General features: G+C 33.3%; 1 protein-coding gene and 1 long non-coding RNA gene across 10 annotated transcripts in view; both read left to right on the top strand.

Moving 5' to 3' along the window:
* Positions 1–20,661, top strand: part of DACH2 (dachshund family transcription factor 2) — a 571,191-nt gene that overhangs the window by 89,981 nt on the left and 460,549 nt on the right. The window lies entirely within an intron of this gene.
* LOC146394679 (uncharacterized) lies at positions 8,654–17,190 on the top strand. Its single transcript, XR_014834875.1, has 3 exons — positions 8,654–8,791; positions 10,318–10,449; positions 14,685–17,190. It is a non-coding gene; the product is annotated as an uncharacterized LOC146394679 (long non-coding RNA).

Raw genomic sequence — 20,661 nt, forward strand, 5'->3', positions numbered from 1 at the left:
ACATGAAGATGTAATATGGTTCCAGAACATGTTGTATGTATGAATTTTCATTTTGAGACCTAAAGAAGTTTGAATGTGGTAGGGTGTTGCAGTATCATTGGATTAAAATCACTGACACAGTGGCTGCCATTGAAAGTGATATAATTCCATAATTTCTACTGGTGTTTTGACCCTTTGGGCCTACTTCCAATTTCTGTTTCTTTCTCCTTAGAATTTTTATTTGAGGCTGATTTACAGTCTAACAAAATGTAGAGTTTTATTTGCTTCCTCTTTGAACCCTGTTTTTTTCTGCATATCTATTCTGGATATTATAGTTAAAAGAGAGGCTTGAGAGAAAACCTCTTGATTCTCTTGTTTGCTTTGATGCAATCTCACTGTGGCCTCTTAGACAAATGACCAAGTGGTTCTGTTAACATCTTTATGAAGTTTTATAATAAAACAAACTGTAAGTGCATTTTATTCAGCTTACTTGGGTTTTCAGTTGAAAAAGAATATAGTCATGTGGAGTAGTATTATCTTAGTAGAACCACAAGCTAAGTCCTTTGCAGGTGAAACAGTCATCCACAAATCTTTAATTCCCTATTCAAAATGCTGTTGAAAAGATTTTTCCAATTTCGAAAAGGCCTAATTAGATCATTTGTTCCAGAGTCTATGAATCATTTTCATAGAAAAGGGTTTCAAAGTTCAGGTGCAACTTGTAAAATGATGGCAAAACTTACTTTAGCTTTGAGCTGCTTGGCTAATTCATATTTTTGTTTTTCGGCACCTTTGATGTATAACTAGATTTATTTAATTTTCATAATATTTTGAGAAAAAACAGTTCAGTTTAAAATTTTTCATTACTGTGTAATGTAACTATGCAGTTGAAAGATAAGGACACTCCACCCTCTTCATTGGCTAAGAGGAAATGTAATCATCAATGTATTTTCTTAGTTCAGTTCATTGTCAACTTGCATTATTTCTTAATTTGTATCTTTAGATTCTGAGATATATTGAGTTTGGGAAGTTCCTCTTTACTCTGCCAACATCTTTGTTTCTTTTAAAATAATTTCCCACTTTGATCCCATATATTTTAGTAACCTCAAACTTTACTTTTTTCATGAATATACAGTATCTTTTCTTTTGAAGGAGACTGTGTATTGCCGGTTACATTTTATAATTAAGTTACTCTGGATCAACCTTGCCACAGTGAATAAGAAGCAGTTTTATTATGGTTCTTATGTTACATGCAATTGAGTTCACCTCTCTGCCTCACTCCCTCACCCAAAATGAGAATTTTCATTCTACTTCTGCTTTTTTATATCCAATGACATGTGAATGTAATGATTATGTTCAACTATGCAGTGACTGTGAAAGTGCTCAGAATGAAGTAGATGCTTCTTTGCTGAATTCGATTTGGCCATAAAATTTATTTTTGTAACTCACAAAGATTTGTATATTGAAATGTGGTTACCTAAGGAATATTAAGGACTCCTGGGAGTTGTGATTGCTTTAGGCTAGGTTTTGCCTATAGTGAGGGAAAAAGGTGAATACCTCCCCGAAATCTGTTTCATATTCTGAGAAGTCAGGTTATTCATAACTTCAGAATGATGTCATTTCTCATTCAAATGAAGAAGCAAGTGTTTCTAAATAATGTACATCCACATAGAGCTCAGCCTAAAATCAGGGCATTTCTCCCCATTTGGCCTTCTCCATCTGTCAGCATTTTGAGAAGGGTGTGATGTGTTTGCATGCAAGTAACCCTTCCATAAATTTTGCAGTTTGCTGACAGTAACAACATAAAACCTATTTTAGAGATTCTCATTCTACATTTTTTTAGTATACAATCAGCCCAGATAGAACACTTATTGAAGAAACTTGAAGGAACTACATTTTACTTCTTTGTGAAAGAAAATTGCATCATGGTGATTGAGAAAAAGGTATCTCTAATTCAGTGCTGATAATGTTGGGTTTTAATGGGATTTCACTTTACTGGTAGAATTTCTCAAGTTATGTTACTTTTATTTTAACCATGAGAAATCTTTATTTTTTAAAGTTTCCTCTATAAATATACTGGCTTTTAAATTAAAAAATAAACTAGTAGAATAAAAATAGCTGAAAAGCAATCCAAGAGGCTTAAGTTCTCAGTGACTTTATCCTTGAATACCTGACTATATAATTTGTAGTAATCTTAAGGTGTGGTATATGAAAATTCAGTCTTGCTGGCTTTTATGCTCATACAGTTTCCTACAGTTTAAAAATTATTAAAATGGAACAAATATTTACCCTCATCTAAGAAAAATTTTCTTTCAATCTTAAACAGTGCAAATGTTAATATCAATAATGTGAGTGATGTAATATGAAATGAATTTCTTTAGTGGTCTGTATATTAAGGAAGGTAACAGGAAAAAGAAGGAATATAATATCTGTGTTATAGGTGATCTGTCTTGCCCTTAGAATAATGAAATAGCACACTGGACTCAAGAATGGTAAGAGGAATAATAATCATAAAACATATACAAGCATCCATTACTTGTGGCTTTCAATTATTTCAGTCATGGAAAAATTGCACATGGGAGAGAAATGTAATGAAATTATTCTATATGTTCTATAATGTTAACAAAGAGTGTCATAGAAATTTCCTAAAGTTTTGATTGTAATACAATGGGTTGGGCAGCAGATCAACATAACATAATTTTCTTTTTTTTTATCAGAGCCAAATATAGATTAATAAATATGTTACTGAAAGCATTTAATTTTTAAAAGCTTGTCTTACAGCTTCAGTGATAAAAAAATTATCCTTGAAATATATAAAAAATTATTCTTGAAATATAAAGAAACTGCCCTGTGGTCAATGATAGTCTTAACTACTTGTCAATCAAAAGCAGAAGTTTGTTGAGACATTTAATTACAAGATAATGTAGTCATCAAAATGTCCTTGTGGTAACTGACAGCTCATTTTGGACTAAAAGCATGCAACTACCTCCCCTGAGGTCAGAGATGTTCGTAGGTTAACTTAGTAATGACAAGTCCTTTATTATCACATTATGACATTGAAAAAAAATTGCAATTATACTAATAAATTAATAACAGTAATAAAATGACAGTCATAATTGCATAATATACAAGTTGTCAACTGCATTTTTGTTACATGGTAGGAATTTTTATATTATATCTGCACTAAATTAATTGTTCTCAATATGGCATAGACAAAGAAAGATTTCTGAAAATTTTTAAAAGCCGTGTATATACTTGGAGGGGGGCGTGTATCCATATTTTTGATCCTACTTATTTTCTTCCTTCCTCTCTCTCTCCTCTGCTATTTTATAAAGCCTTAGAATAAATAAGGAGAATTAGTAATTGTCACCTGACCCAGTGTTAATATGTAGTTAATATCCTTATTGCTTCACCAGATTTTATCTTATGTCTTCTTAAGTTTTTTTGGCTTAAATGTCTTCTACTTTATGCATTCAGATAAATGAAGGGAAAAGGACCTAGTTTTACATTTTTTTATTTTCTTTTATTCCATAACTCTCCTGACTCTCCAGAAGAACACATTGTGTTTACCAAAAAATTTTGTACAAATGTTTTATAGAATAGATCTACTTTTTATGTTAAAATGAATGATAATATCAGTAATTACACTTTTAGTATATAGATTAATCTAGATAGCTGTAGACACAATCTTGATTTTCTAACTTTGCATCATTCTAGAAAATAGATCTCTTTAGTAGCTGACTTCTTTCTGCTGTGAAATGTTCTAGTTAATCTAATTTAAGAAAGGATAAATTTCCTCATGAATAGATTGACAATAGGTTTGTGTGAAGAGCTTCAAAAGCAGACTGATTATTATTTTTTTTTTTTGGCATTCATGCCTTATCCACTGGACTTCTGCTTCAGTGTTTACCATTTGTTATGTTGGCTACAGAGAGTGAATTTATAGGAAAATATATTTTGGTTCAAATGTGAAGTGGAACTTTTTAGTCCAGGGTGCCCAAAAATTGAATAGGCTGACTTAAGCATATAGTGCATTCACTATCATGGAGATGTTCAAGTAGAGGTTGGAGGACTGTTTGATGGGGTGCTTAAGAGAGGACTCAAGTATCAATCGGTCATTGGAATATACTGGATGGCTTCTTCCCAGCTTTATTGAGTATGATTGACAAATGAAAGTTGTGTATATTTAGATTGTACAATGCGATTTTTTAAAAGGTGAGTAATATGATGAATTAATATACCTATACATTGACTTTTAATGTTCTTTTCTACTCTGAGATTTTATGTTTCTGTATTTCCTATCACCGTCTTATTTATTTTCAAGGGGCAATCTATCTATAACTATAAGGGCATATATATGATTATGTGATTATATTGTATATATTTTTCTTTAAGAACCTGACTTACAGAATGAATTTTGCATGAATTTCATGTATCTAAAAAGTTAGTAGGTGTTCTAGTTCTAAACAGGCTAAAATGTAAATGACAATTTTGCTTATTTAAAAAAGACATCATTACAATGTTTAAGAACATTGATTTATAGCCTAATATGGCATTATATGGAAGGCTTCATCTATCTATTAGGCAGATTTTTTGGAACGGCACATATTCTAAGTAGATGAAATTACATAAATAATGGCACTGGGAATAAGTTGTGCCCCCCTGACACTTCCTTCCTTAAACCTTGAATATAAACAACTGAGTGGCTGTAAGTATGGTCCCTGGAGAAAACACTGTCTCAGTTTAAATGAAGGCTCTATCATTACTACCTGTGGAATTTAGGAAGTAATGTAACATTTTCAAATCTCACTTTCTTCAATTGTAAACTGGGGGTAATAACAGACCTGTCCCCTAGGGTTATTATAAGAATTAAATGATTTAATATGTGGGTCTTTTAGTTATTATTTTATATCTATGTTCTTTCTGTTTTATTTTTTAAGCTTTATTGAGGTATAATTGAAAAATACCAATTGCATATGTTTAAGGTATACAACATACTGTTCGTATTTAATTTTTTTTTTGTCTTTTTGTCTTTTTAGGTCTGCACCTGTGGAATATGGAGGTTCCCAGGCTAGGGGTCCAATCGGAGCTGTAGCCGCTGCTGGCCAACACCAGAGCCACAGCAATGCAGGATCTGAGTCGCATCTGCGACCTACACCACAGCTGATGGCAACGCTGGATCCTTAACCTGCTGAACGAGGCCAGGGATCAAACCCATGTCCTCATGGATGCTAGTTGGCTTCGTTAACCACTGAGCCATGATGGGAACTCCTGTATTTAATTTTTTAAAAGTAATCCAATATTGACTTAAAAATTATGGCATAAGATTTATAGTATGTTTAAGGGTCATATAATGTCAATATTGCTATATGAATATCTGGTATCTAAAGCATATGGTTTTTATGTTAATATACACTCACTGTTTGCACTCTAGGCACTTGCCAGAGAGCTCACACTTAATTCAGTACAATTTGCACAAAAGTTCAAGAGAAATGAATGAAATGAAGAGAGGGAGGAAGTAGGAGAGGAAGAGAGAAAGAGAGGGAGAGGGAAAGAAAGACAGGAGAACAAGTTTATTTCAATACCATTTTTTATCAAATTGGATGAGTTGAAAGTATATCAGTAATATCATCAATGTATAATCTGATTATTCTTGGAAATGCTCTTACTAAATTATGATTTAATATTGGGAGGTCAACTTTTATTGAAGATTGGATTAAATTTTAGTCAAACGAACAGTATGTTTGAACTTATTTTTAATGAAATCTTTTCATAAATGTTGATTTTAAAATTTTAATTTAATTTAATTTTTATAGTTGCCATTGGTATTATAAAGATATCATACAATCAATTTGGTGCCATTTTAATGAGTCCATTGCTACTTATCAGTATTTTGTCCTTTGCACCTGGGAGCTGGAAGTAAAATCTTTCGCACAATATTTCCAACTTTAGAAGGAGTGTCCTTATTTTGAACTGATGAGGTAATTCTAGGTTTAAAGAAATAGAATGTTGTTGAATTTAGCTAAATTCTTTAATTGAAACAGGTGAACTTTTTATGCCCTTATAGACAGACTATTACAGTATAGTGGAAAAATGGAATCTTTGGATTAGATGGATGTGAGTCTAATCCTTGCTTGGACACTCACTAGATGTGATTTTGGATAAATTATTTAGTTTTACTGAGCCTTGATTTTTTCTTTTTCTTTTTTCTTATGGTCGCATCCATATGGAAGTTCCAGGGCCAGAGACTGAACCTGCACCTCCTGCTGTTGCATTGAACAGCAACCAGAGCTACTGCAGTTGGATTCTTAACCCACTGCACCACAGCAGGAACTCCAGTGTTTTCATTTTTGTTAATGTCTGTGGGACAAAGTTGGAGAACTTCATTAGATAATGCATATAAAATTTCTATTGAATGCTTGTACGTGAATGACTATTTCTGAAGAATTAAAATTTCCCATCTTGTCAGTCTGCTCCCTTGAATTTCTCCAGGGGTCACCATTTACACAAAATACAATGTGAATGGCACGTCCTGGGAGTTGGGCAATCTTAGGCCCTTGTTTACATGTTTAAATATTCTTTCTTAAGGGACTTTTACTTTCTAGATAATAAAGAGGTAAATTTCAGGTTGGATGTGTTCAGAACACAACTCTAATGGCATGGCCTTTTGTGAGTAGTGAAGTAGCCAGGTGAAGGAAATGATGATCAATTCATCCATCTATCCACTTACCTATCCATCTATTCATTCCTTTCTTCCTTTAATGGATAGTTTTCAAGAGTTGGCTGTGTGCCAGGCACCATCATAGCCCCTCAGATCTGTGTAAGTGGATGAAAATGAGATATGTGTTTGAACTTGAGTAAGTAAACACCTTGAAGGATAATATTACACAATTACTTTTTCTTTTAAAATAAGGGTTCTCTGCTATTAAATACAAACTAGGTAAGGGAACTGGAAATCTTTGTAGTTTCTCTTCACTCAGGACATCTGCCTAATATTCCTTCAGTTGTCACTATGAAGTATTGGGAATTTTTATAAAGGATGGTGAAACTTGAAAGGAAAGGAAACATTAAATATAAATACCCTCTTTCTAATCACTTGCAAATTCCTGTGTTATCCCTATCTCTGGATTTCCTTTTCACCAGGAAGCATATATCATTCTTAAACCAGTGTTATACCCTAGGCTTTGAGAGAGAAATAAGTGTTAGCTTGAGATTCCTATTAGTTTTCCAATGATTGGTAATTCCTAGTGAGTCAATATTCTTTATTAAATATCAATATCAGATAGTACTGAAGTCAAGAATAGATTATTTTTCCTCTGCTCCAGTTACAAAATGAAGCTATCATGAGTGTAAGAGAAAAGGTAGGAAAAAATCAGTAGTACAAACATTAAAGCTTTTCAACTGTTTCAGCTATCTTAGAATTTTCACTGATTAAGAGACAGAAGGGCCATTAGAGTTTGTTTAGTTTGACCTCTCCTTTTACAGATGAGGAAACAAAAATATTAAAAAAAAGTGCAATGGCTTGCTTTTGGTAGCTCAGATGTTTAGTAACAGCCATTGGAACCTAGTTTTTGATACTCAGCTGCATATACTTTCTGGCACATCAAGTTTAGTCTTAGTTTTCCTTTTATTGTTTCATTTATTTTCATGACTATAAGGGATAATTGAAACAAATCTTTCTTTTCAAACCACAGTACCTTTTTTTTAATTGAACCTCATTTTTATTTTAAAGAAGAACAGATTAACTATGGTTATTTAGATTTGGGAGTTTGGCAGACATTTTCTAGAAAATGGCTGAATTGAGCTTGTTACTTTAAGGAAAACAACTAACAGTATTTGTTGCCAATGATAAAATTCAAGCTTGTGAGTAAATATTAGAATTTTGAAAAACATGTATTCACCAACATAAACTTGACAGCTTCCCAAACTTTTTTGAAGAGATGGGTAGTTACTAACAAATATTGTGGAGTGTTTTTTTAATTGTATAATGAAATATGTCAATATTTAGATGGTCTGCATAATTCAGTAAACTAGTATTTTTTTCAAATGACCAGTGCATGTTACAAGTACATATGTGACCACATTAAATTTTTATTTCAGTATTTTTTATTTTCCTTTTTGCAATTGTAAATTTCCCAGTCTTCCTTATTTCCCCATTCTTATAATACATGTTTATTTTTCCTCCTTTGTGACTTTATCTCAGCTGATTTTCCTCTTTTTTCCTTTCTCATTGGAAATGTTTACTATTGATATGTATGAAAACACATAAACAATTTCATTCACACCCACTATGTTAACTTTTTGGTTTTACTCTTTATGGACCAAGTAGGGTACTCTTTTCCTTTTGGTAATGGACGTTGTACAAGGAGTGAAAGGGTGGAAATCCTGGTTCAGTTATATCCTCTGTATTAAGCTTCTTGGGAGGGAAGCATGTATTGTACATGAGATTATTATAAATAATCAATTAAGGTATTAAGAGTGTCTCATTGGGGGAGTAATTCACTTGAAGAATTTCGCTTTCATAGGTAACCATTAAGCCAGAAAGTGAATACTGGAGGTAAAATAAGGAAAAGTGCTCACTTAAAATTGAATTTCCAAGTAAGAATTCTAAGAAATTTATTAAATTAATTTCCTTGCAGCTTTGTATTTTAATAAGAAAAATCTTTGAATATATTTTCTTTTTCTGCCAAGATGAATAAAATGACGTGAAAAAGTTTACTTCAGCAGAAGTTGGAAAAAAAGAATTCAGAAAGAAAAAATGCCCTCAGATTTTGAGGCCCGAGACTCCTGTTGTCAGCTCTCCAGTCTAAAAATGGTGTGTTTTGTAGTCTGTTTCTATTTGAATTTGGGAGGATTCTCCTTTTACTTAGCTTTCAAATCATTTGGCTTTAATTCTTGAATTTTAACTAGATATAAATATTTTTTTTCTTGCCCTCACTTCCCTACTTGCTTTTTAGGACAACAATTTGGAAGGGTTGAGTGGTAGGTTACCTCTTTTTCCATCTCTATTACTCTGGCTGATAGAGCTATTATTAAGGGCAATTTTTTGTTATCTGCCTGTCTCATTTCTGCTCTTTGCCCTGGAGAACTGTGTTAAAGATCAGAATGTTACTGAAAACTCCTGAAAAATAATAACTTTCTTGGCCAATCAAACAATGACACAATTCCTTGGAAAAACAGTTTATCCACAGATATGTGTGATTAAGGAGGGAAATTTATCTTGAAGTAATGAAGTGGTGTGATGGGGATGGAGAGATTATTTAGAGATTATTGCTTTAGTATACTTGAGAAACTGGTATAAAGAGAAACTGAGAATATCTATATGATAAATACACTTATAATTAGTGAGATCATTAGCATGGACAGAGTATACTTCAGTATCCACAAATAAGTCTTTAAGCTAAGCAGGTAGTTTCACTTTGAAGGAAAAAAAAAAAAAACAAAACACCAAAATGAGCTATGTACAGCTGAATAGGCTTTTCAGAGTCTCCAAGGAAGGGACTTGTCTGTTGATGGCCAGTGGGGATGGATGAGTAAAATAATTACTTAATAGTGTGTAGATAATGTGAGATGTGAAGTATGTTTTCCCCCCTTCTACTCTCCTTTTTCATTGAGAGAGTTTCTTGTTGCAATGCCTCCACTGGGACAGGCAGCAGAGAAATTTGATTAAATGGATGCCTGGGGTCATGACCCTGTCTAAACGTGGTGCAGCTCTCAGCATTAATCAAAGAAATTTTTTCTTACTTAAAAAAATCTGACCTTGCTGTATATGAGTATTAGCGAGCTTTGGATTTGGCTGAGTAAGGGCTGTTTAAGTCTGTGTGAGCATTCGATTTACAGAATAACAACAGAAGAGGAGGATGTCTTTAAGGACAATGGAAAACTGTAACATTTTAGATCACATTTAGGGACTTTTGTTCGATGATCGCTTATCAATAGCCAGTGGGATTTGGAGCTCCATTAGCATTCACTAGGACTCATTTATTGCAAACCACTGCTGACATTGATTTGAGTGTTTGGAAGATATTTATAGCATTGTAGTTGGTGTGGGATTCCAGTGTTCAGAAACTCTCTGGGGCTGCTTTTATTTTGGGCTAGCATTTGAAAGCTGATTGGAAGTGATTTTTCTTGGAAAATAGAGAAATCTACATGTTTGGTAAGAGAACAACTAGAATAGTGGTCGCTGGTGACTTAGATAAGAGCAAGGAAAATGGAACTTTCCTGAGCAGTCATGTACCGTTGTATTAAGCAGAATATTTGTTTGAGGTAAGAAACTTGTTATTAATTCTTGTTTTAGGAAAGAACAAATTTGATACAACTAGATTCTTATTTCCCTCACAGGAACTGGCTTAGCAGAATATCCAACTGATTTTAGATCATCAACATTATATTTATTTGAAATAAGATATAAGTGTTCTTTTGTGGAATGTGAACTTGCTTACATCAGAAATCTTGATTAACAAGACAGATCAGGTAAGGAGGGGCCAACTAATTGAACTTAATCAGATATTTGTGTTGTTAATCCTTGTTGAAAATCTTTTTCATCATATTGGTCCATTTGATGTAGCATAGTACAGTGAACATAAATATAATTTTATTTGGATGATTGAATTCTTAGGACCTCAGAATCATCATTATACTCACCACTTTGTGCTGAAATATGGGTAGATAGAAGTTTGGTTTTACCGTGTCTTCCCATATGCTTAAAATTAGTGATGCTTTAGAAAACAATAATAATTTTAAAATATCACTTCTAATAATTAAAAAATAATTTCTTGGGAGTTCCCGTTGTGTCTCAGTGGTAAGGAATCTGACCAGTATTCATGAAGATGCATGTTCGATCCCTGGCCTCACTCAGTGGGTTAAGGACCCAGCTTTGCTGCAAGCTGCAGTGTAGGTCGTAGATGCAGCTTAGATCTGGTATTGCTATGGTTGTGGCATAGGCAGGCAGCTACAGCTCTGATTCGACCTCTAGCCTGGGAACTTCCATATGCTGCACATGCAGCCCTAAAAAAAGAAAAAATTTTCTCCTAGTGATAGTATATAATTAAATAAATGTTATTAATTATTCTAGCTAGTTAAATTTTAGATAATCAAGGTGTTTATTTTGAGTCTTTCTTGGAAGATATGTTTACATGTTTTTTGTAAAACAGACTTGTTGCAATACTTTTAGGCAATAAAGATTTAGGAAGTTAAGGAATTCCTGCTGTGGAACAATGGGTTAAGGATCCAGCATTGTCTCTGTGGTGGCACAAGTTTGATCCCTTGCCTGGCACAGTGGATTAAGGATCTGGCATTGCCTTGACTGTAGAGTAGGTCACAGCTGTGCCTCAGATTTGATCGCCGGCCTGGGAAATTCCATATGCCACAGATGTGGCTGAAAAAGAAAAAAAAAAGATATGAGAGGTTAAGAATACAGAAGTGGAAAGCACCATTCCTTTGAGGTAAAAGTGTTAATTTAGTGACTAGAGGTGAATCATTTAGACTGCTTAGAACATGACCGTGTGGATTTGTCCCTACTTTGTGATTTAAACATCTATGGAAAACATGATTTGAAATGTACAGAGATCATTTGAACTTAGTATTGTATACATATGAATTCTTACAAAATTACAGTTTCACTGTTACTCTGAGAATGGAGGACTGTATTTTTCACTACAGAATTATGATTCAAACTGGTTATATTATAAAAAATAAAACCAGCCTGATATTTAAACATGGAAAGCCACCTCTAATTGCTTGTCCATTCACCATGGAATTTGCTCATGTCAAAGCGAACAGTTTTTGCTGTCACACATCATTGGATGGAAGGTTTAGCAAGTTACTACTGTTGGGACAATTGCAAGAGGTGAGGCTGTTCATTCAGTAAATGTAGGCCCTGTCAACAAAAACTAACCAAATGTGGTCCATTATATTGCTTGATGACAATAGGATTTTAAAATAGCAGCAGGGTCACTTGCATAATATTCCAGACAAGAACCCATTTCTAGAACCTTGATATTACCTCTAGCTTTAGAATATTAAATAGTTTAAATGACAGTGTAAATCCCTGAAGGAAAAAACAGAAGCAGTCTGTCTGCACTCTCATCATCACTGACTGATGCCTGTCCTCCAGGTTGACATTGCTATCATATGAGGGATTCTGTTTGCCCTCTCCTTTTACATAAAGAGTAAATTGGCAGGAAAATGTACATATTAGGGAATTATTGTGGAAGCTGTTGACACTTGATTGTGTGTGACTTTTTACTACCAAATGTCTGCTGCTTCTCACAATTGAAAAATTATAGATTAAAATTAAAAATATGCTTTTATACATGTCATTTTTTTCAACTTGCAGCTCACGTGATGGATGTGGTTTGGAGGAGTAGGAGTAGACCCAATTCCAGAATCTTGTAAAACCTGCGGGTTCTTATGTTAGTGATGTTCCATGTGTAGGCTGAGACCCTGGTAGGTCCTGAGCCATCAGAGAAAAAAAGCATTGAAATATATTCCCATTCTGAGCTTTTAAGACTCCATTTGAAAAGATTTTCACCAACAGGGAGTTTTCTGTTGAATGCTCAGTTAACCTGAAAATTAAGCTTAAGTGAAATCTCACATTTGCCTAAAGGGCATGGTAACTAAGGTTTCATTATAAAATGTTGATAAAGTGTTTTAAATGTGTGACTCTATAGTCACTGAGTTCAATATTTAGAAAACTATGCAAGTGGTAAGTTTTTTTTATGACATATTAGTATATGTGTCTTAGTACTCTGTGCCAATTATTTCTTACCATTATTTTTGTGATAAATGAAATGATTTTTTTAAACACCTTGATTCTTCAAGATAAGTACTGTCCAGTTAATAAATACTGTTTTCCAGCACACTAAATTGCATAAATTGTATCTAAGTATCATACATGTTGGTATGGCCTCAGACCGATAGCTATTCTACTTGTTATGATAAGATCTAATACTAAGCAGTGTATTTTGATAAGCTCTTTAATCTCTAAAGAGTAAAATGCGGAAAATTTTGGTCACAGTTCCACCATTACTACTAAACTCAACTTCTTAATGAGAGTCAATCTGTAAATTAACAATTATAGTATCTGTCTTCAACTACTGTTTTTATACATGTATATTAAGATAATAATTAACATCATTTTGAGTTTTTTAAAGAAGTGTTATCATAGACACACTATGATAACAAGTCTGAAGTATAGGGACCTGAGAAAACGCTATACTGTTAGTATCAGAGGATTAGCTATGATAGTAACAATTATGCTGAACTGGACAGTTTTTAAAGATAGCTTTAAATTCTGAATATTTCTCTATCTTTGTGTTTAGTTAGGATTAGAAGACTAAAATTCTATAATGGCAGGCTAAAGAACTTCATCAGTGCAGCATGCTATAACCTATTTGTTTTATCATATCAAATTTATAAGATTATATTACAGAAAAAAATGAGAGTAAGAAAAGCATGTGTATGTTTGTGCATGTGTTATATTTTGCTTGATGCTACAATTTTGAACAATCATTAAGTAATTTATGAGTCTTATTTTCTCAATGATCTGTTGCTATGACTAGTACTTTATAAATTGATATTATATTGACTTTTTTGCAAAGAAAAGAAAACAACATACAGAAAGTACCTTTTGATTTAGAATATTAAAAATCCAGAAATAAACCACTCTATGATTTAACACCTCCAGAGGTAGACTTCTTATATTTTCAACTTCTTTTCTTCTCTTGATTTCCAATATTTAAAGTTTTTATATTTAGCAGTGACCATTTAATCTCATTTCCTGAATCTTCAAATGAGAAGAAGCTGAAAAGATAATTACGTATTTAAAAATCATCACACCTAAAAAAGATGAGCTTGCTGGTTAATTTCAAAAGGCTATGTCACCAAATGCCTGCATTTTTTTTTTGAAGGGAAATGCAATGGAGGCTTACTCTCCAACTTTGTGTGAATTCTCCAGTAGGTCTACGGGAAGGAATGACCTTTGCTGACCTTCTCGCACTCTTAACAGTAGCAAGTGTGGTCGTTTAGTCTGAACTGGAAGTGAGGGGGTGGTGAAGAGAGCCTGAAAGCTAACAATATGAATGAGTAACTGGTGGACAAGTCTAAACACAGGCAAAAAATGCCGTTGTTGACTTATATCGAAGAAACCTGACATTTCTTTATGTAGCAGTTTTTTCTCAATACTGATCAAAGAGGGATAGGTATTTGGGAAAAAAATAAATGAGATCTATGATTCTATAAGATTAATCTTGATCAAAATGTTAGTCTTTGATAATTATTTTAACATTAAGTTTATATGAATATAAATATGAAATTCATTAGCTGACATAATATGGAATAGAAAATATCTTTAAATCTGATACTTTTAAAGAGAAACTACCATACCTGGTGGAATAAGACGTTACTCCTTATAACATTGTTTCACAAGAAATCAGAGCAAGGGAACTCACCCCTCCGGATTTTTACATTTTGGTTTCATTTAGTAAGTACAGTAGATTTTTTAGAATCTATCCCCATACAGCAAATAAAACAAATTCCCCCTAATTTTATAATAGGATACTTAGTTTACAAGAATAATCGTTGTAGTGGACATTTATATCCCTTATCATTTACCAGGCATTAACATGAACACTTTAATGTATTTTGAACTCATTGAATGTAGGCAACAACCCTATGAAATAAATTCTCTCATTATTCCTATTTTACAGATGTGGAAACTAAGGCACAGAAGATTGGATTACTTGCTCAAAGTCACACAACTAAGTGGAGTAATTTTTTGAATGAATGTCCTAATTCTGGCTTCAAATTCTATACTCTTTATTTCTGCACCACACTGCCTCTTAGCTTGGTGCAAGTCCACCAGGAAATCAGAACAGTAGGAAAGAGTCTGAAGATCTGCAGTAGTTTAAAAACTTCTTTCTGAAATATTCTATAAAAATACTAATATGATGCAGATTCACTGCGTGTACTGATTTTCTTTCCTTCATGAGGTTAAATAGAACTCTAGTAGAAAACAGGAAATGAAATACCTTGATACTGCAACATTAAAATTTTTTCACAGGATATAATAAGCAAGAAATTGTTGGCTACATAAAGTGCATTAATAAACTTTGTAAATTATTTTAAAATAATTGGTAACTTTAAAAATCCTTTTAAAAAGGATTTGAAATATTTTCATTACCTTATCATCTGCACAATTAATGAAGATCAGTAAAAACATTTTTTTTTACCTTTTACCTGGCAAATGTTTTTGGCTTGAGTAATTTTACTAAGATGCTTTAGATTATTGTGGGATTTGGGTACTAGCTTATTCTTTATCCAGGAAGATAAATAGCAATCAAGTATCTATTACTGAATGTAATAAAGAGGCCGCTTCAGTTGGAAGGCTATTTGGAAGTAACTTAAGGTTGTGGGGTAGGTAATTATTTGACATCTTTTTTTTTGTACTTCAGATAGTAATTTTGTAACAACAGTTCTTGACCAGGTAATTGGAGACTTAATCCTGTCAGCTTCTGATCTGAGTATGTTTATAGCCTCAATTCCAGTTTGCATCATCTGTGCCCCAAACTGTAGGGTGATGTAGCACCCAGTAAATTACAACATAGAGGCTTCTAATCATATGAAAGAAGTATTCATTTTTTAAAAAGCAGAATTCTGCTGCAGTCACCCATTTTCTAAAGGAAAAGAGAATGTAGCCCAAGTAGTAAAGTTCAAGAAAAACAACTAAGGTGATAATAATACCCCTGGCATTTTAGGCATTTAGAGTTTGGACTTAGAGACTTCAAGAATAAGGGTAAGGTCTTTAAGGACTTAGCTGTATATTTAGAGTACATCACAAAGATTAGCAAGTGAGATTATTTGTGAGATAGTGTTCATTGTATTGATGCCCTTGGAAGACATAATTTAAAACATTCTATTATCTATTATATACTGGACAGATAGTGGAAACTTAGATTATTATTTTTCAAAATTCTAAACTTGGAAAGAAGCAGCAAATATCAAGGTCTTAATGATATAGCCCAATCAAAATGCAATTGGAAGTGTGTAGTATTTAGAAATATACATCATGCTGAAAATTGAAATACACTTTGGTACCCTTGTTCATATCCTTCACCTCATTAATTTTCTAGTTCTGTAGGCTTGAAACCATATCTTACTTTTTTGTCTTTTGTCTCAGGCAGTATATCAACAGGATCTAACTTTTTCTCTGCATTGTGCTTTAGAGAAGCATTGTCTATAAGGTTTTTTTTTTTTTATTTTTCATACTGACTTAGGCTGAAACTTCTTTTACTATCTTCTAGTCACACTTGCTTCTGTTCACAGTCATTTTTCCTTTCTAATCCTATTGGAGGATTCTTTTGCCTGCCTTCATTTCCATCATATTGTTTCTATACTCAAGTACTTGTAACAATCCAAAAGCTTCTGCCTGACATTCAGGGTTTCTTGATACATGTCTTTCCCCTTGTCTCATTGCTCCGAGAGAGCATACACATCTCACTAACTTCCTCTCTGGTTAGCTTGCTTTTATAGGCTTTCATTTCTGGATCCATAAATCCTAATTAATCTCAACCACAATCAATGAATATTGCATTTAAAATACTTGCTTTTTTTGTCTTCTGGATTTTATGTTACTGATGATATCCTTTGGAGAATCTAGTGTAGTTACAGCCAGGAATTAGAAAGACTTATTTGAGTGAGCAATATTACAATGATATTACTTTTCCTTCCATTTTAAATTATTAAGGCTTTCAAGCTACTTACTATTTTACTGTGAAGTTTCTTTTATCTTTCTGTGAGAAAGAGAGGCTAACTTTCATTAACCAGTCATGGTTGCTTGGGATCAAGGTCCTTATCCTCATGAAGTTGAAATTTCAGCTGTGATGTCTTTATCCTTATGGGCTCAGGAAATGGAAAGCGTTGTGATTGTGTCACAGCTTCTTTTCCATAGCCAATAAACCACATTTTAATAGCCTTGTGAGTTTACTATTTCACTGTGAAATGATGAAAGAATGCAAACTCTTTTTGTTTATAGATAGATTTCCTGTCAAGGATTAGATTGTATTTTTAAATTCACTGAAGTAAAAAAAAAAAGGAAAAAATAAAAGGAAGAGGAAAAGTAAGAAAAAATAGAAAACAAAGGTAGAGGAAAGGAGGGTGCAAGGAGTGAAGAAAAGGAAGGAAAAGAGAAAAAATAAGTAGCAGAAAGAATAAAAATTATTTGAATCAATTTTCTTGCTTTCTAGAGGTAAAAGTATCATTCAAGTTTTATTTGAGAAATTAATCAAGTTTCTTAGAAAACAATGAACCATACAGCCTCAAGTCATACCAACTACCTGACAAGGTAAAGTTGGATTTATGCAAGTCTCCTGTTTATCCAAGAATGCAGACATTTCCCTTACAAAATGAGGCAGCCTTATCTTTATTATTCTAGTGCATTTTAGTTTATAGTTCTGTTGTAAGCAATGTTTCAAAAGCTTATTTCAAGATTCCTAAATAAATGAACAGGAGAAAATAATGCTCAGTGCTAGCAGTCTACATTTCATATATTGCATGATTTAAAAAATCTTTCTTGAGAAAAGAAAAATAATTTAAGAATGATAGTTCTGCTTTATTTATGTAGAATCTATATGAATAATAAACAGTAAACTAAGCTACCACAAAAACTTTGTTTATATTTTTAAAAATGTTAACAAGATTCTGATGACTTTGAAACTCAAGTACCAGTAACATCAAAGAAGACATTCCTCTTTCTTTTAATCAAATTTATGTCAGAATTGCTGTGATGGTAAAACATATTTATTTGAGTACTAGTATTCAGTGCACAATAATCTACACATCTTCATTCTGTTCCCATCTCTTTGCAGGCTGAAGACCAGAGTTTTATTTGCTCTCACAAACATTTCTTGGCAAAAACCAAATAATCTAATGTTAATTGCTTTGCCCTAACACTTATACTCACAGGAAGTGTCATTTACATATTTCAGGACAAATTTAGAGTCTCTGTGTTTATAGAAAACTATTCATTACATGTCATAAAAATGAAGTAAGGTAGAGCTGAGAGTGTCATTGGCTTCTGAGATAAAATTCTGTAAAATGAAACAGCGTGGGTTGGAGTGGTATGTGCTACTTTCATCTCAAGACCAAACCCAATAAAATAAAACAGCTGACTTGAGCTGGAACAGGGTATGCTATCTCTACACTACAAATCTGTTTCTTATTTTCAGTTTATATTACTGAAACATCAGTCTGTAAAGCTTTTACAGTTTTTTCTCCCTTTCTCCCATTCAAATAACATAATATATTTCCTTGATAAAGGTGAATTAAAATTTAGTTCCCATATTGAGGTTTGTTTGTTTGTTTGTTGTTGGTGGTGGTTTTATGCTCTGAGACCTTATGGGAGAAATTTGCATAAAATCACTGGGAACAAAGACTATTTCATTTTAGAGTTCAGGATATTCTCTGTGCCTTTACAAGTAATTATTTCAGTAGTTTTTTTTCAGTATAATTTGTAGCTATAAAAATGAATATAAGGAAGATATACAGATGGCCAAAAAACATGTGAAAAAATGCTCAAAATCCTTGATTAATAGAGAAATGCAAATCAAAACTACCATAAGATAGACAGAATGGCCATCATTCATAAATCCAGAAATAACAAATGCTGGGGGCGGTGGAAAAAAGGGAACCCTCCTGCACTGTTGGTGGGAATGTAAGCTGGTACAACCACTATGGAGAACAGCATGGAGGTACCTTAGAAAATTATACATAGAACTACCATATGACCCAGCAGCCCCACTCTTGGGCATATATCTGGACGAAACTTTCCTTAAAAAAGACATATGCACCCATATGTTCACTACAGTACTCTTCACAATAGCCAAGACATGGAAACAACCCAAATGTCCATTGATAGATGATTGGATTAGGAAGAGGTGGTATATATATACACAATGGAATACTATTCAGCCATAAAAAAGAATGACATAATGCCATTTGCAGCAGCATGGATGGAACTAGAGATTCTCATACTGAGTGAAGTAAGTCAAAGACAAATACCATATCATATCACTTATATCTGGAATCTAATATACGGCACAAATGCACCTTTCCACAGAAAGGAAAATCACGGACTTAGGGAATAGACTTATGGTTGCCAAGGGGGATGGAGAGGGAGTGGGATGGATTGGGAGCTTGAGGTTAATAGATGTAGACTATTGCCTTTGGAATGGATTAGCAATGAGATCCTGCTGAGTAGCACCAAGAACTGTGTCTAGTTACTTATGATGGAGCATGATAATGGGAGAAAAAAGAAAATGTATACATATGTGTGTGTAACTGGATCACCATGCTGTACAGTAGAAAATTGTATTGGGGAAATAACAATAAAAAATGAATATACTTTTACTTATTTTATTTCATATTTTAAAATAATACCCTAAAAGTTCAGTTTTCTTCAGACATAAGATTTTCAAGAACTTGTTTGTAATTTTAATCACACAGCTGCATTTGCAGTTTCCCTTAAATAATGAACAATTATCAGAGTGAAAAGAATAAGAGAAAATTTTGGATAGTGATTTTTCTGGTAGAAGTAGTTACTAGTCAGTTTCAGGATTCTATGATGTTAAGTGGAAATTTTTTAATTTAAGAGGTTTTAATTGGTGGAATTGCTTAAAAGAATAACAAGTAAGGGAAAACCATCAATATTCAAATCATCATTATTCCACTAGTATTGCTTATTCTGTCTCTTGAAGTATTTTCCTTTAAGTGAAATTTGGATTTTTTCGAGGCCATAAAATTAGCAAGGAATCACCCACAACAGTGTAGCTGAAGTATTCAGAAAGGACAATTTCATCTCCATATTCCTGTCCACTCAGCATGTGGGTGCACTTGCACACACATACATTCAAGTGCATACACACCCCATTTCTTTAGTTTTACAGCCTCACTCCAGGAGGTTTCTCTCTTTCTAATTAGATACACATAATCCGTTTAGCCCGTCTGTGAAGTTCACAAGTTGATTCTCTCTCATTCTTTCTCTTGTCTTCACTGTCTTCAACTAGACAATGAAAACAAAGATACAGTAGAACTCATTTTCTCATTATTGATTTCATGCACCAGCTGCCAGCTGTTTTAGCTTGTTCATTTATATAACCCTCTGGGCAACTTTTTAAAAGTACTTCTTTTTGACCATCTGCTAAATACGTTGGCTTTAATAATTAAAGACTCACTGTCATCTTTCAAAGAAACATAAATGTTGCTCTTGCAACATTTTGGATTCAAATACATAGACAGGTTTCATTCCATGAATCAGTATCAAATGCTTTGAGACACCGGTATTGCATGCTCCTCTTCCACTCTTCCCATCCCCCCCCCCCACCCGCCAGAGAGTTTTTGTTATGGGGAAATTTCCTTAATATTTGCAACTTAAACTTTCTGTTTAAGGTCTTATTTTCCCCTTACATTTTGCTTCCAAATATTAGGTTGATACTTAAGCCTGCTGAAATCTCATTTTTATGAATACACAGGTAGTTTTTAAACATTTATTCAGGAAGGCACTTCAGGCGAATGTACTCGTAAGAACCCCCCCATTGTAATGGATATAGATATTTTTCTAGAGAAAACAATCAAGCTCATGGTATCTAATGTGGAAGTACTGTTTACAAGTCAGCATCTCATCATCTGTCT

Source organism: Sus scrofa, chromosome X (assembly GCF_054392235.1).
Source record: "Sus scrofa isolate SSC_HxYL_T2T_F1_AM1 chromosome X, Sscrofa_HxYL_maternal_Yorkshire_Landrace_v2.0, whole genome shotgun sequence".
Classification (NCBI taxonomy): domain Eukaryota; kingdom Metazoa; phylum Chordata; class Mammalia; order Artiodactyla; family Suidae; genus Sus; species Sus scrofa.